Source organism: Schistocerca americana, chromosome 1, assembly GCF_021461395.2.
Source record: "Schistocerca americana isolate TAMUIC-IGC-003095 chromosome 1, iqSchAmer2.1, whole genome shotgun sequence".
Lineage (NCBI taxonomy): Eukaryota > Metazoa > Arthropoda > Insecta > Orthoptera > Acrididae > Schistocerca > Schistocerca americana.
The window spans coordinates 455,730,601-455,748,813 of record NC_060119.1 but is presented as its reverse complement, the minus strand read 5'-3'; positions in this window follow the sequence as shown (position 1 = coordinate 455,748,813).

The window sequence follows — 18,213 nt, the reverse complement described above, 5'->3', positions numbered from 1 at the left end:
AGAGGTTTCACTGCATGACAGAATGGCAATGTACTTCCAACATGATGGATGTCTGGCACATAGCTCGCGTGAGGTTGAAGCGGTATTGAATTGCATATTTCATGACAGGTGGATTGGTCATCGTAGAATAATACCATGGCCCGCACGTTCACCGGATCGGACGTCCCCGGATTTCTTTCTGTGGGGAAAGTTGAAGGATATTTGCTATCGTGATCCACTGACAACGCCTGACAACATGCGTCAACGCATTGTCAATGTATGTGCGAATATTACGGAAAGCGAACTACTCGCTGTTGAGAGGAATGTGGTTACACGTATTGCCAAAAGCATTGAGGTTGACAGACATAATTTTGAGCATTTATTGCATTAATGTGGTATTTACAGGTAATGACGCTGTAACAGCATGCGTTCTCAGAAATGATAAGTTCCCAAAGGTACATGTATCACATTGGAACGACCGAAATAAAATGTTCAAACTTACCTACGTTCCGTGTTTTAATTTAAAAAACCTACCTATTACCAACTTTTCGTCTAAAATTGTGAGCCATGTGTTTATGACTATTACAGCGCCATCTATCACAAAGCGAAAAAAGTGATCCAACTAAAACATACATATTTCTTCACGTACTACACGAATATGTAATAAAAAATGGGGGTAGCTGTTTAAAAAAACGCGGTTGATATCCGTTTGACCTATGGCAGCGCCATCTAGCGGGCCAACCATAGCGCCATCTGGTGTCCCTCTTCAAGCAAGACAAGTTTCGTTCTTCGCAGTTTTTTCGTTTGACGTTTATTTCGTGAGATATTTGGCCCGGTAACGATCAATGGACCACCCTGTATGAGCCTGCTCTTCCCCAAACACTAGTCCAGTTTTGTACCCATTGAGAAACGTCGCTGTTTCACTGAGACGCTGTGAAGAAAAAAGTTATCTAATGTTCTCCCAGTTCTATTTCATTAAAAGCCTTATTTTCTAGAAATGATGTTGGCGCTTCCGGTAAACGGACTCGACTATTCCAGGCATTCGCGCGTAGTGTTTCAAGCTCCTGTACCTCAGCGAAGTGAGCTTTTCAGATGCTAACAAAAGTATCTCCACAGCACAAGCTGTTCTTTGCGCAATACTTAAAGTTGGATATTGAAGAACACACCGCTGATTAACATCTGTTGAATGTATCAACTAGACCGCAAAATTCACACAGCACTATTTGCATCTAGCGCTCGGAATACTCTACAAAATGCGCTGCAGACACGATTCTGCTTGATGTGCACTTGTTGCAGTGCATAATACAGAAAAGATCTCGTTTAATGTTACTCACGTCAGACGTACAACAACGAAATTTCGGTTTGAAAGCAGTCGTTATCACAAATAAAACTGCTATATACTTACCAATGATGGCGCTCTTTCAGTGTCAGGTAGTGAAAGGCCTTTACAAAAATACAAGCATTGTAATAAAAACAGGTAAGAATCGATTAGAGGAAATAGTTATTAACCAAGGCGTTAGACAATGGTGTGGAATATCACCTACCCTTTTTAACATATACATTGACTTCATTGACAGGAAATGGAAATGTAAAGTAAGCAAAGGAATTAAGGTAACAATTGAGGGGTACTTGAATGTACTTTTGTTAGCTGATAAAGTTGTTATTATTCAAAGATTGAAGATAATCTCCAAGGACCAATATACCAACTGAACGAAATTTGAGAGAATTACAACTCACAAAATTTTAATAATGAAAAGAAAATAATGACATTCAAGAAAAAAACCTGTCAAATTAAAAATAATTCGGTTGTAGGACAAGTGTCTCAGATCTCTTATTTAGACTATGCTATAAATTGTGGATCTGACTGATATTACACATAAAATACACAAATTCTAAGATGTATGTGGTACCATTACCAGGATATTGGATCATAAAATACAAAAGGAGACCAACATGAAATTCAATAAAGTGATGGCTGTTCGTGTATTATCCTATGGAATCGAAAACTGAGTTACCACAAAGAAAAGAAAGAAATGAAATACAAACAGCAGAGATGAGGTTTCTAAGAAAGACGAAGGACTGCAGAAGAAGAGACATGATTATAGTGAAGATTTTAGATTAGAGTTAAATATATTCAGCAAGAATAAAAAAAAAATTCAAAAATAACGTGAAGATCGGGGACACCACATGAGAGTGCCAGGTCACAGAAATCCCCAGAAGATCCCTGAAATACGAGCCAAATGCAAAAGGGCGTATTTGAATACCTAGAAAAGGATGAATATGATTTTATATTTGTGAGTTCGAAACAGGTAGCAGCCTAATCCTTGAAACAATAATGATGATTATGATGATGATGGTGGTGATGATGGTGGCACTCTGGGTATCTGATCAGTTTTGAAATCTTAGTGGGGATGCCTTATTGTAGGTGACAAAATGACATGCGAATGCCATTTCGGTTCCGCATGACTTAAGTGCTTTTGTACTGAACGGGAAGCATAGCACTCACGGTGCTCTGGACTAGCACATTCAGATCTCCATCCGTCCAACCTAATTTAGGTCTCCAGTATTATCTCTTTAAATCTTACATGAGTAGTCAGGTAGTTTTTTTCAGTTAACGACAACCGATCTTACGGTACATCTCTTGCAGTTATTTTATCTGACCTGTGTCTGATCAAAACAACGTCGAAGAGATGTAGAAGTCTTCCTCCATGTCTTACATTTACATGTGAGGTATCTTGAAACTTGTAACTGAAAACATAGAGCTATTAAGCCTAGAAAAATATGGTTTGACGGTAGCCATGAAGAATGACGACGGTAACTGGAGGTATGTATCGGAATTCAGAGATAGCCTTAATAACTACATTGCGAACAACGTACAAGACGAAGTGAAGGAATTCTGCTATCTTGGAAAATCACGTGAGGTGACAAAGGCCATGGGATACCTCCTAATACAGTGTCGGACCCCCTTTTGCCCGGAGTATGCAACCATTCGCTGTGGCATCGACTCAACAGGTTGTTGTAAGTCCTCTGCAGAAATGTCGAGCCATGCTCGATCTCATTGCTGTGCCGTCTCTATAGCCGCTCATAACAGCGGATGTGTTGCCAGTGCAGGAATTTGTGCATCTCGAGTATGTACCACAAATATTGTATTGGTTCCTTCACGGGTGATCTGGGTGGCCAGATAATTCGCTCGAATTGTCCCGAATGTTCTTCAAATCAGTGGCAAACAGCTGTGACCCGGTGACTTGGCGAGTTGTTACGGAAACATGAAGTCCATGAATGGCTGCACATGTTCTCTAAGCAGCCAAATACGACACTTTCCAGTAAGTGGGCGGCTCAGTAGGACCAGAGGACCCAGTACATTCCACGTAAACAGCTCACGTCATTATGGGACACTACCAGCTAGTACAGTGCCTTGTTGACAACTTGGGTACATGGCTGCACTACACTCGAAACCTACCATCACCTCTTACCAACTTAAATCGTTACTTATCTGACAAGTCCACGATTTTCCAGTCGTGTAGGTTCTAGGGTCCAACCAATACACTCACGAGCCGGGGAGAGGCGCTGAAGACGATGATGTCCAATTAGCAAAGGTGCTCGAGTCGGTCGCCGGCTGCCACAGCCCACTGTATTTAAGGACACGTTGTTCGTCGTACGTTCCAGATTGATTTCTGTGATTATTTCACGCTGTGTTTCTTGCCTCTTACCACTAACAACTGCACGCAAAAGCTGCTTCTCTAGGCCGTCAGCCTCTGCGTTGTCTGTGGCGAGGACTGATAGTCTCGGTACGTTCTTGACACTGTGGATATCGGAATATTGAATCACTATTTCCGGAATGTCTCATTCCTCGAGCTCCAACTACCATTCCAAGGTCTGTTAATTCCCGTCTTGCAGCCATAATCACGTCGAAAACAATTTTTCATGAAATAGTTGAGTACAAACGACAGCTCCGCCAATGACGTCACCTTTTACACCTTTTGTACGTGACACAACCGCCATTTGTATATGTGCCTATCGCTATCCTATAAATTTTACCCCGCCGGCCGAAGTGGCCGTGCGGTTAAAGGCACTGCAGTCTGGAACCGCAAGACCGCTACGGTCGCAGGTTCGAATCCTGCCTCGGGCGTGGATGTTTGTGATGTCCTTAGGTTAGTTAGGTTTAACTAGTTCTAAGTTCTAGGGGACTAATGACCTCAGCAGTTGAGTCCCATAATGCTCAGAGCCATTTTTTGAAATTTTGTCCCCTCAATGTAAAGAAAGAAGAATCAATGGTGATATAAGGATCAGACTGGAACAGGTAAAGTGGGCATTCCTTTGCTAAAAGAAGTCAACTGGTTTCAAACGTACACCCTTTTCCAATCGCCAAAGAAGACTTACTGCGGTATCTTCACTTTGTGAGTGTTATACTGTGCTGGAAATATTCAATATCAACTGAATTTACTGATGCTTCTGCTCTGGTGAGATACACATTAAGAATGCCAATCTTGGGGACGCTGAGGAGCAATGAGGGCAGTCCAGTTGGTGGAGGAATGGCCAATAGCTGCTCAGTGGTGGCAGTTGGGCCATCATTACTGTCATAAAAATGACAGCTATCACTCTCAGCTAAAAGCACAGAACAGCCCAGCAAACATGAACCAAGGCTGCCATATTGACCATAAATTATGGTAATTATTACGACAGTTATTGATCATTATCATGAAAGCAACTGCCAATTAAGTATTACCCCAATAATGAAACATGCACTCAAGTGAACATCGTGTTTACATAAGGCTCACCCAGTTAGTGTAGCGTTAGTGGCTTGTTTGTTTAGTTAAGGATAACAATGCCCCTTATTACAGATCGCTGTTCAAAGTGTCATAAGCTCTCACTGCGTGAGACATTCGGAACCGTTTTGGACTTTAAATCCAGGATGTTTGTGCAAAGTCTGGTAACAAAAGAACACCACAGTCACTTCTCGCCTATTAAATTCTAATACTGGAGATGAAAACTTCTTCCGGAAACATGGTTCGAACTAGTTACCACAGATTTAAGCACCAGAACACAAATGTCCAGGGTAGACTATGGAGCCGGTGACAATCCACTATTTCTGTAAAAATTGTATGAGGCATGTAATGTGTGAAAAGCGGAGGCCTATCATCCTCTTTATCAAACACAACTGAGTCGCACCTATATGTCTCCCCTCTCCCCTATCGCACAACACGTACAGCCATCAAGTGGAATAACAACATCAACGAGTTAATAGTATCAAGTCCGCCGCTATTTCCCCATCCGAGAATAAACAAAGCTAAGTCAAGAGAAAAGTGCTTTTAATTAAAGCGACTGCAGTAATAAATATTACCTTAGTCATCTTTGCTAAAGCAATATTTTCCTTCAAACTTCTAGTTTAGGAACGGTTTCTTAATTGGGAAAATCCACTCCGTTGTAGCAAGGTAATGAGTACATAAGATCTTACCATTGATGGGAAATCTGTAAGTGAGATCTCGTGTCCGTCAGTCACGTGCCCTACAGGGCGTTACTCGGTAATGAACCTCCAGATGCCACTGGCCATTACAACAAAACACAAAATATCCCTCAAAGATGTTCGATATTTTCTCGGTGGAGCTCCAGGTTTCACAGTACAACATACCGTCGAGTTGTGCTGTTGGTGAAGTTGAAAGAAAAGAGACTGTAAAACAAAGAGTCGCAGTATGGTAATCCATATCGAACAGCGCTTTATGTCTCTAACCACCGGATGCATTGCTGTCGAAAGTGCCAGTTTAGGCTCCAGGTCATGTAGTACAGTTGTGCTTCTTCCTGCTGGCAGTCGTAAACAGCAGGTGTATGGTTAATAGTCTCGTCGGTTATCAGGAAGTAGTATTTCCTTCTAAATTACTTTTGCTTTTAACGCAATTTACACTCCAACAGTAAAAAAAAAAAATAAAGAAAATAAATACCACGAAGGAATTATCGGAATAGGAAGCAAATCGGTACATGTACCGGCAACCAAATTATTACAATTTTAGAAAAATAGGATGATGTCTTCAAAAGCCAGAGCTTCACGAATTAAGCAAATAAATAACGCATAGGTCCACCTGATGCGACTCTATATGTATTAAGATAAGGACTCAGTTTTGCACCTACACCTAGAACACTGCCTTTAATATGTTTTGTGAGAGGCGTGGAAGAAGCCGTGCGACGCCTTCCTTGGGATGCTGTAGAAGGAATAAGAAGGGAGACTTGCCTTGATCTTTTGAAAGTTCCTCCTCAGCGTAGTAACTTAACCTCCGCTGAAAGAGCTTCGCTACAAAATCTGCGAGATTACTCTGATGTAGTGGTGCTGATGGCTGACAAAGGTATGGTGATAAAATGTATGGTCTGCTGAATGGTTCTATCTGTAGGAGGATTGATTACCATCCTACAGAACGTGTTCAACGGAAAACTTCTGCACTACTTAATTCTAATGGTTCAAATGGCTCTGAGCACTATGGGACTCAACTGTTGAGGTCATACGTCCCCTAGAACTTAGGACTACTTAAACCTAACTAACCTAAGGACATAATACACATCCATGCCCGAGGCAGGATTCGAACCTGCGACCGTAGCGGTCGCGCGGTTCTAGAATGTAGCGCCTAGAACCGCACTACTTAATTCCTCTTCTTACATCAAGAGATCATTAAGCCGTTAAGACCACATGGTTGTGTACCATTAGTAAATAAAGTATTCCATTAGGTTCAGTACTCGGCAACAATGGAGCACCTACATGTCATTTAGTCAAACATCTCCCTTTTTTGTTGAGACCGTTGGTGGGCAAATCCTCATATCACATCTGTAACACGGCTGTCTTCATAAATATCCTGAGTGCTGTGCATCTAAGCCATACTGACCGTTTAGTAGTTCTAATGTGGTACCACTTGCTACAAACGTCCCGCTCACAGATTCTTTGGGACTAATTCGCAGAAAGTTTCGTGTGGAAATCACTGCTTTGTCTCCGCACGGCTTATTCTAAACCTATTTTATGTTCAACGGCGTCGCCATGGGCTGCCCTTTGCTCCCTTTGGGGCCCACATTGTTATGAAAATTTTCGAGGAGACGGCACTTGAATCAGTAGCCCTTATACAGGCTGTATTTTGGAGACATGTATACGATACCTTCATAGTGTGATCTCATGGAGATGCAGTTTCTTCCCAACCTGAACTCCATTCGTCATTCGGCACACTATCGAACCAGAGAAAGATGGTGGCTGCCTTTCATGTCTTCGTTAGACGAAGATTGATGCCCTTTGGGGCATTCACTTTGTCGTAAGCCCACTCATACTGATTTATATTTTCAAGCTTTAAGTTTTCATCATCCATCGCAAAATATGTGTGCTTAGAATACTCGTACACATAGCTCACACTATCTTAGATATAGATGGTTTGCCTACAGAGACTGTTTATATACAGACACTGTTCAGTGTTCCACTGGTCAGATTAACAAGGCACTGCCAGTTAAAACCAATACTCGGGAACTGGATAAAGAGAAAAACACGTGAGCAAAAATCCATATACTTTCCGAGTTTGATGGGAAACTTTTCGTGAAAGTGATTTTCCGTCAAGATCTAAGATTACAGATCTTTTGAGATCAGTGGACGAGGACTTGTTATTGAGGTGGGCCGGACTTCACACAATTTGTTGTCAGCATGGTATGGCTTTCATAGGACAGACCACATGCACTGTGCGGAATGCCAACGTTGTGGTCGCATATTGCAACCAAGCAATTCCGCTATTGTCGAACATTGCATTGCCGCTGGACACGCAATGTAGTGTGATAAAACTATGATTCTGACAGCAGCAACATCCCTTTCGATCTCCACTATCGTAAAGAATCCGTGGAAGTATGCCTCGAGGAAAAGCTGATGAACCGTGATAGCGGCTACCAGACGGCTAACATATGGAACACCGACGCGACCGCCCCTAACCCCCCCCCCCCCCCCCCCCCCCCAAAGCCTCCACTATTTGTTCCAATCGAAGACAACAGGGTGCTCCAACGATCGCGGCGAACCATAATGCGGCGGACTACTGAGTTCCGCGATTCCATCATCAGGGGCGCTGCCGATGGGATGTGCGGTCCGTGTGTCAACTTGATTTGACGCAAGTTTTGGTCGGTCTTCGATAGCTAATCTGATGATGACTACAAACAATCCTGATAAAGGAATATCCGCGATTAAGCGTTATAGCAGATGTTAAAAATACCGCTTCAGTTGTAAAATTCTTTGTATTTTCCAATGCGTCCCACTAAATTAAAGATTTGCATACCACTCATGAGAAGAAGGGAAATTTTTTGTCATATTTAAGTTTTATATATAAAATTTAAGTTGCCGGCTAAAACGTTTTAATACAATTTTGTACGTCCGCTGTTAGATATTTTCATTTACCACTGATGAAGTTCCTTTAACGCTTTTCGTGGCAACTTTCTTGTAATATTGCATTTTCCATTAATCAGTAATTTAAACTGTGAGCAGCCGGGCTAGTTGGCCCCGTGCTGTTTTTCCGTCAACAGATCGCAGTACTTTTGCCAGTCCAGTTTACTGGTTTGCTTCCTCGAGTTTGCTACTTACTGCTCTGCGCTCGCTGGTGATACACCGCGTCCTATACTCGCCCGTCGGGGCACTTGGGGTCACAGCACAAATTGTAAGTGTCCTGGTGTACATTATATATTGTACTGCCTCTGTCGCTAAGGTACTGACTCAAGTTTCACCGCACATAGTCTGACCGTTGTTTTCTAAAATGTTATATGGAACATTTTTATTTTCTCGTATGGATTACTGCGTGTGAAAGATAGTATTAGCTTCGGTCTACTACTTATTTTCAGTAACACACTTGATGGTGGTCATGTAAGAGCCGAAACTTGTCGGGGTTTAAGGATTGGAAAATATAGAAACCTTCAACTTATGCAGTATTTTTCACCTTTGGAGAAGATGATTAGCGGGTGCCCTGTTGAGATATCGTGAGCTGTATTAAACGATGACTGATTGCAAACCCGAAATTGTTGGAACAGATCTGCTGGAAATGGTCCTGAGGGTATCGTTTCAAATTGTGTCCAATTGGCACGTTAGATTATGAAAACCCCCTAATCGTTGGAGGACCCTGCCAATAATGCTCCAAACGTTCTCGACTGTGGAAGTTCCTGAGACCATGCTGGCGAGATAGGGTTTGGCAGGCACTGAGACATGCATTAGAAATTCTCGCCGTGTGGAGGCGGGCATTAACTTGCTGGAATGTAAGCCCAGGATGTCATGTCCATTATAATTATCAGGGTTGTTATGCCGTGGTCGGTTGATGAATTCTATGTCAATTTCCAACGTTTTGTCCCAGTCTCCGGAGGACATCTTCAAGGGGGTCTGTAGCTCGATGGGAGGTCCAACACACACCCTTGAAGATGTCTCCGGAGACGGAGACGAAACGTTGGGAATTGACACAGAATTCATCAACCGACCACGGCATAACAGCCCAGATAAATTTAATGGACATGACATTTCCGGCCGTGAAAGTCTACATTTTAGTACAGGCCCAGGATGGTTTGCCATGAAGGGTAACAAAATGGGGTACTGCTGCGCTGTCAGGTTGCCGCGGATCACAACCAAAGGTATGCTGCTATGAAAATAATGGCGCACCAATGAATCACTCCTGGTTGTCGGGCCGTACGGCGGGTGATATTCTGGTTGGTATTCCACCACTGTCTGGGGAGTCTCCAGACGTGTGTCTGGCATGGCATCTCACTGATTGTAGTGGAACTTTCTTCGAACGCCGGCCGGAGTGGCCGAGCGGTTAAAGGTGATACAGTCTGGAACCACACGACCGCTACGGTCGCAGGTTCGAATCCTCCCTCGGGCATGGATGTGTGTGGTGTCCTTCGGTTAGTTAGGTTTAAGTAGTTCTAAGTTCTAGGGGACTTATGACCACAGTAGTTGAGTCCCATAGTGCTCAGAGCCATTTTCTTCGAACTGAATTCCGATGACCAGCAGGCCGTTGTGGCCGAGCGGTTCTAGGCGCTTCAGTCCGGAACCGTTCGACCGCTACAGTCGCAGGTTCGAATCCTGTCTCGGGCATGGATGTGTGTGATGTCCTTAGATTAGTCGGGTTTCATTAGTTCTAAGTTCTAGGGGACTGATAACCTCAGATGTTAAGTCCCATAGTGCTCAGAGCCATTTGAACCATTTAACATATGAAGCGCACTCCTGAGACTACAATTGCACGGAACACACTTACAAATACTAAACTTGTCGTTGCATACGAGCAAACAGTTGTAACGTACCGATCATTTGTCAGCAAAAGCACCAGTGGGATAACAGACCACAAAATGGACGCGAAATTACTCACACACAAACATTCGAAAGCAAAATTAACCGAATTCTGTGACTCACTGAAGCCACCTCGTGACTCACACAGAAATGAACTGTGGTACTCAACGGGACAAACGTTGTACGAAGTGCTCCGTAGATGATCAAATACCGAATTCCGTTCAGTGTGAATTTACGTAAAAATGATTCAGAAATCGTCATTCGCGAGAAATCCGTACTGCTCTTAGCGATGCAGCTGCATCTTTACAGACAGACGTATTTCGCAAACGATCAAATTCCCATTAAGAAATTACTACTTACTTACGGTTGTTCTCCTGCACGTCTCAGTAACTTAAACTCAAGCTTCGTCACATCTGCATACAGAGAGCGACAGGCATGTTGACCTATCCCCAGACTGTTTCTTTCTCCAAATAGGAGAGGTAACACCCGCTTCTCTCCTCTTAAAATTTTCCGCAACGTTCCACGTCTGATATTCTCAAGACGGGATCCGGGTGTCTGGATATGAAACGGCCATCCGCGTGGCTCCAAGCCTGGGGACGTGAAGCCGCCTCCAGTAACACAGAGACTTAAAAAATAACGTTCAAGTGCCGCCCTAGGATGCTACATGAAGCTAAAACAAGAGTCTACACCTAAATTTGCCTAGATGCTTGCGTTTGTTATAACATACATTCAGTCACAGTGAACAAGCGCGAGTATTTGAGACAGTTATTGAAAGGTACATCTTGTACTGACTGTCAGTTTCATAAAGGTGGATAAAGACACACAAATTAAGGTTCCCAGTGTGGTCATCCTCATTATCGCTGAAAATATGTGCATTAAAAATACACAGATAGAACAAGAATCGCAACAGCAAGAATTAATGTAGAGTAATGAAATTTTGGGAATACATTTGTGAAAGTTATATATTTAAGCAATTAAATGTAATGGCTATAAAAGCCACTGTAAATGTGAAAATCTGTTGCATTAATAACCAGTGTAACTGCTACACTTTTGCATACAAGCATGCAAACGTGCATGCATTGTGTCGTACAGGCGCTGGATGTCAGTTTGTACCATGATGCTCCATGCATGTTACACTTGGTCAGTCAATTCAGGGACTTATAATGCTTCCAGAATGAGATTTTCACTCTGCAGCGGAGTATGCGCTGATATGAAACTTCCTGGCAGATTAAAACTGTGTGCCGGACCGAGACTCGAACTCGGAACCTTTGCGTTTCGCCGACAAGTGCTCTACCAACTGAGCTACCCAAGCACGACTCACGCCCGTCCTCACAGTTTTACTTCCGCCAGTACCTCGTCTCCTACCTTCCACACTTTACAGAAGCTCTCCTGCGAACCATGCAGGACTAGCACTCCTGAAAGAAAGGATATTGCGGAGACATGGCTGGCGGAAGTAAAGTTGTGAGGTCGGGGCGTGAGTCGTGCTTGGGTAGCTCAGTTGGTAGTTCGCCGGCGGACGGCGTGGAAGTAGGACGTAGTGTGGTGTGCGCTGCCCCGTTTGTGCTTCCGCGTGGTAAGTCTTGCGCTTGCTGCGGCTTAAAACACTGTTTATAGAACACTTCGAGAAATAATGAGTAGCATGCAGTGATGGCTCAACCAAGTCGAAAAGATACTTTGAAACTTACCTTTGATCCTCGATATGCCAGACCCAAGTCGTTTGAAGTAGAAAATTGGTTAGAAGAAGATGTGAAGCTCTCCTTTAATGATGTAATTGGGATCCACCTGTCGATTGTAGCTTGTGTCATGTTTGTTAAAATGCGTAGTTCCGAGTTGCGCGCGAAAATAGTTGAGTGTTCCGGAGGTGTCATGAAATTTAAGCACTCAGATCGAAACGTTGGTGAAGTCACCGTTGCACATGCTGGTTTTGGCATTCGCTCAATTCGAATCTTTGAGTTGCCTTTTGAGATTACAACAGACCAAATTAATGCTGTAATTTCACCCTTCGGGAAAGTGCTCAGCAACTTTGCCGAGAAATGGTCAAGGGCGCATAAATTCCCAGCACCAAATGGCGTACGGCAGCTTCGAGTGGAGTTACAAAAGCACATCCCGTCGTCCATTAATGTCTGCGGATATAGAGGGATTGTAATTTATGACGACCAACCGCGAACCTGTGCCGCCTGTAATAAGCCTGAGCACGTTCGCGCAGAGTGTATACAGCGGCGCGTTGCACAGCTGCCGGCCAGCTAGGCCGCCAGGCCACCGGCGATTACAGCACTGCCTACAACTTACGCCGCCGTGGCACGCGAACGGCCGACTGCTTCCTCAGCTCTTGAATCGTGTGCAAATACAAATTCTCTAGACACTGAAATTCCGATGGGCGTCAGTGCCGTCATAGCTGACGACCTACAAGAGTCCCGCATATCTACGGAAACAGTTTAAGTTCCACCGAAACAGGCACCTGCAACTGTAAAGACAGCAGATCCGCCGGAAGTTGAGGACCGACACACCTTGCAGGAAAGCGACACTAACTTGGATACTGAAGAAAGTTCATCGAGAGGCAATCCTCCAAAGAAAAATAAGAAACGCCGGCTGGCGCGCAAAGGTGCAGAGGAGACAGCTCCCACACTCCGACAAAAAGCGAAGGAAATAGGTAGTACCTTAAGCCAACAGATCTATAGCAACACGAAAGCGACACCAGTTTCTGAGGAACGTTCCCCTTTTGCGCTGGAGAAACGAGATGTCCAAGCAAAGCCACCCACCCCCAAGAAACGACTCACTTTCATGAAGCTTCACTCGTCCCACCCACGACGACAACCTCAACCAGCTGGGCAGACGAAAGCGACCAGAACAATGTCGACGAAGAAATGACAGAAGTTTCAGAAACTAAGACAGACTGTTAGCTAGCCCCACAGGTGGTTGATTTCTTCAACGAAGACGTCTCCGCGAACGAACATTCTAAAGAACAGGGACACACCACTGAAACATTTGCTACCAGTGAATATTATCAGAATGCGTTTTAAAACTGACGCTTGCGAGACAAAACAGAAGAATGTTTTTTTAAGTTAGACCAAGTAGAACGAAGAATGTCTGGCATACAAGCATACAAAATCGCGACAGTAAACCTTAATAAGATTCATAGTTCCTTTAAACTACAGAACTTAAAAGATTTTATACATGCTTCTGACAATGACAGACATTGAGCTCGGTAACGTACCTGGCTTCAATGCCATTACAAACCCAGGGCATGGAGCGGAAATGGGTACGGTTCTGCTCACAAAGAAGGGCACAGTAGTCCAAGATGTAGTAAAACTATGAAACAGTAAAAGCATAGCGGCCACAATAAACAAAATACGACTCAATAACGTGTATGCCCCTTCAGGATCCAGTAACAGGCACCGCAGAACGGAGTTCTTTAAAGAAGAAATTGTCCCACTATTTGGAACTCGATATGAACACCTTATCCTGGGTGGAGATTTTAGCTGTGTTTTGCATGCCAAAGACCAAACTCCCAATTTCAACAAGTGTACTGAACTGGAACGTATAGTTATTGACTTAACACTAATAGACTCATGGGAACACATGCACGGTGCAACCCCTGGCTTCACCCACGCCGCAAATCAGTCGGCGTGCCGTCTCGACAGGATATATGTAACGCACAATTTGAAACACCTCATTTTGGAGTCCGAAGTATGACCTACCGTTTTTTCGGATGATGCTGCATACATATGCACAATCAATCTTATAAAACAAGGGACCTTTCGAGGTAGAGGCGCATGGAAGCTCAACGTGTCACATCTGGAAGACCATGCTTGTCAGGAGGCATTTTACAAGGTATGGAGAGAGTGTGAAAGCAAATTTAGCTCGTACAACTCTGGCACTGACTGGTGGCTGAAACATGACAAACCTAACATACGGGGGTTTTTCATAAACTACTCAAAAGACAAAAACTTTTGGTACAAATCAACTATAGAATTTTACTTTCAATGTCTAAGGGATTTGTACAAGTCCGATGCAACAGTTGTGGAAAACTACCAAAGAATTAACAAAATTAAAGCAAAAATTTTAGCACTACGGCGTAAACAACTGAAAGGCTACCAAATAAGGCCGCGTGCCCAGAATATAGCACAGCACGAGGTCACTTCCATTTATCATGTCATTCGTGAAAGCAAAAGGGCGTCTCGCAAGATCTTATCTGAAATAACAACTGATGATGGAAGGAAGCTGACGAAGCAAAAGAGAGATTAAAGAGCCAATCGTACAGCATTTTGAATCCTTAATGTATAGTCAACCGGTTGACGAACAACTTCAAGACGAGTTAATGATCAACCTCCAGGGCAAAGTATGCCACGCGGAAGTACAAGCTCTCATCTCGCAAGTGACTGAAGAAGACGTCGAAGAAGCTATACATGGAAGCACGAAAAATAAGGCTCCAGGGACAGATGGAATTCCGGCAGACTTTTATCGCAGATTCAGTGGCCTCGTAAAAGGCAAGTTTACTCTCATCTGCAACGAACTGCTAAACCCTGAAAATGACATCCCGAAAGAATTTCGTGAGGGTTTCGTAGTGTTAGTGCCAAAACCTACCAGTACGAAATCTGTAAGCGCTCTGAGACCTATTACGCTTTTAAACAGCGATTACAAAATCTTTGGCCGCATCCTCGCTCGCCGGCTGAAAACCACATTGACCAGCGTCACTGGCCCTTATCAAACAAGTGTGGGCAAAGACAGAAGAATTCTTCAGACCCTCTGTGATTACAGGGACCTAATCTCTACGGCCGACGTCTGCAAAATAAAATGTGCACTCATCTCACCCGACTTTGATAAAGCCTTCGACAGGGTTAATCATAGTTTTCTCCTACGCACCATGGACGCAATGGGCTTCCCACCTAGATTCATTGCCGTAGTAAGAAATACATTAACAAACAACTCAGCCAGATTTGTCATCAATGGACACATTAGCCGCTCGATTGACGTCACCAGCTCCATTAGGCAAGGGTGTCCAATGTCAATGGCACTCTTCGCCATCGCCATCGAGCCCCTGCTTGCCTCCCTTACGAAACATCTACAAGGACTACAAATACATGGAGAAAAGATCGTGTGCAAGGCATATTCTGATGATGTTGGCTTCCTAATCCTGAATGGCGCTGAAGTACAGAGCGCACTACGAACAATAACAAAATATGAACAGGCATCTGGTGCAAAACTTAATAGAACAAAGTCGGGGATTTTCAACGTCGGCCTTGGAATTGGGACGCAAACGCAGAATCTGTTTCGCGAGCTTGTAACCATGAAATGTCTCGGCATAGATTTTAAAAGAAATATCAAGCACACTACTGCTGCGAATTATCGAAAATTACTTGACAGCATACGCACCTCTGTACAAGCACATAGTATTAGGAAACTCGATGAACTTCAAAAAGTAACAGTGGCAAATGTATACATCACATCCAAAGTTAATTATGTAGCGCAAGTTCTGCCACCATCCGCGACTTTGTTGAAAAGCATCGCATCTACACTAGGGCACTTTGTGAGCCGCGGACGTATTTTCAAAGTCAAATATGACATTCTGATGCTCCCTACGAAATTTGGTGGGTTAAATCTCACCGATGTCAGCAAAAAAGCGCAAGCCTTATACCTTGCTACCACATACAAACAATGGAAAGAGCCAAGTGGTACCCTTGCTGCACATTTGTTAAACGAAATAGCTCCTGCTGGCGTCAGTGCACCTGTAAATGTCCAACACATACCCAACGGACTATACAACTTGAAATACTTTTTCGTAGAATACAGCTACATACAGGCAAGGATTCCTGAAATAGACATCGTGAAAGTAAAAGAACTTTACAATAACTTGATGAAAGACAAACCCAGAAATGCCGTAGAACAAAAGTATCCTTGTTATAACTGGGAAACAATATGGGAAAATATTCACTGCCGGAACCTGCCAACGTATGTCAAATCGACCTGGTACTTTGCTGTAAACAGAAAAATTACGACGAACTCTAAACTTCACTCTATTCGATTGGCCGAGTCACCGCTGTGTACATTATGTAATATGCCAGATACCGAATAGCATATATTGCTGTGTGACAGGGTAAAAGAAATATGGCTCTACATAAGACAAAAGATAGCGAGCGTCATCAGAACTACCCCGAATGCCGTTACGACTGCTGAATTTTTAAACCCTGACGGTATACCTTATCCTTAAGCAAAATGAAACGCGATTAACTGGTTGAAAGGCCAAACGATGCATTGCATCCTAAAAAGAGAATCAAGCAATAGGGAAGACTTCTGGGTATACCCTACAACTGAGCACCACAAGTTGATGTGTACTAAAAAATAGAAAGAAAATTACGCAAATTTTTTAGCTAAAACAATACTGTAACCAATAAAAATGCGTAAGTTACATTACACATCCAAGCATTTCGTATATTAGACGAATGATCTTTTGTTAAAGTTTGTACTTCACGTACCAGGAGGAGGATTTCCAACAGAAAATAATCAGAGAAGATCATCAGTATAGACCAGTTAAGCCTATTTGTATCTATTACTTTGTTTTGGGGGAAGCACAGGGATGAAATTGGTATACACCCTTTATTCAGTTTCTGTCTTTCTTTCCTTTTCTTTTCATAAGAAGACAGATTTATGTTAATTATGTGTAAAATCAAGCAGAAGAAGCCTGCTTTACTTCATTACCTTCTGAAGAAGGAAATTTTACTTATCAGCAACAATGAGTTTGCTTCTTTTCGTTTTTCCACGCACGGAGAACGAAATTTACAGATGCAGTTACATTTCCATAACAATTATGTGACTGCCTTCTCAATGCAATTTACATTTATTTTTATTCAAGCCACGTTACAAACAAAGGCAACAGAAGGGGCACACTTCGTTTGTCATTCAGAAGAAGCGTGTTTCCACATCATCAAGTTACATTCATACATTCATTCTTTAAAGGCGGAGAAGCCGGGCCGAGAAGGCAACACTTGGCGAGCGTAAAGGACGGGTTGAAGGGGAGGAAGGAGACCAAAAGTAAATTAATAAATAAATAAATAAGTTGGTAAAACAGTACCCCGCGAAAGGCAAAGGTCCCGAGTTCGGGTCTCGGTCTGGCACACAGTTTTAATCTGCCAGGAAATTTCACTTTTAATGCTGGTTGTGGATGACGCTAGAGTTATCGTCGTATGGTCTCGATTTGAGACATCCGGTGATCGAGCAGACCAACAGCGGGGTACAGCAGCAGTGTGTGAACGAGCGTTATCCTATCGAAAAACACTCCCTGGAATGCTCTTCGTGAGTGGGTGCACGATACGTGAAATCATGATTAAGGTAAAAATTTACAGTAAAGGTGCGTTGAACAACCGTAAGAGTACTCCTGCTTTCATAACGAAATCGCACCACCGTCTGTAACTCCTTGTGTAGGTCTAATGAATCTTGCCTGGATACAGGTTGGTTGCAGGCGCTCACCTGGCCTCTTCTAACCAACACATGGCTATCATTGGCAACGAGGCAGAACCAACTTTCATCACAAAACACAACGGACCTCCGCTCCGTCCTGCAATGAGCTCTCGCTTGATACCAATGAAATCGCAAATGGCGATAGTTGCGGGTCAGTTTCATGCACGCTACAGGGTTTCTAGCTCGCAGCTATCCACAATGTAACCGATTTGTAACAGTTCGTTGTATCATTGTGTTGTCAAACGTTGCTCTAACTGCAGCTGCAAACGCAGTACGAAGCGCCAGAGCCATATGCCGAACACGATGGTCTTCCCTCACGGTAGTGCCATGTTACCGTCCGGAGACAGGTCTTCTTTCAACCGTACCTTCCCGTGACCACCTCTGTCAGCAGTCACGAACAGTGGCTACGTTCCTGCCAAATCTTTCTGAAATGTCACTGAAGGAACATCTAGCTTCTTGTAGTCACATGACACGACCTCGTTCGAACTCAGTACGCTGCTGCTGATGGCATCTTCGTC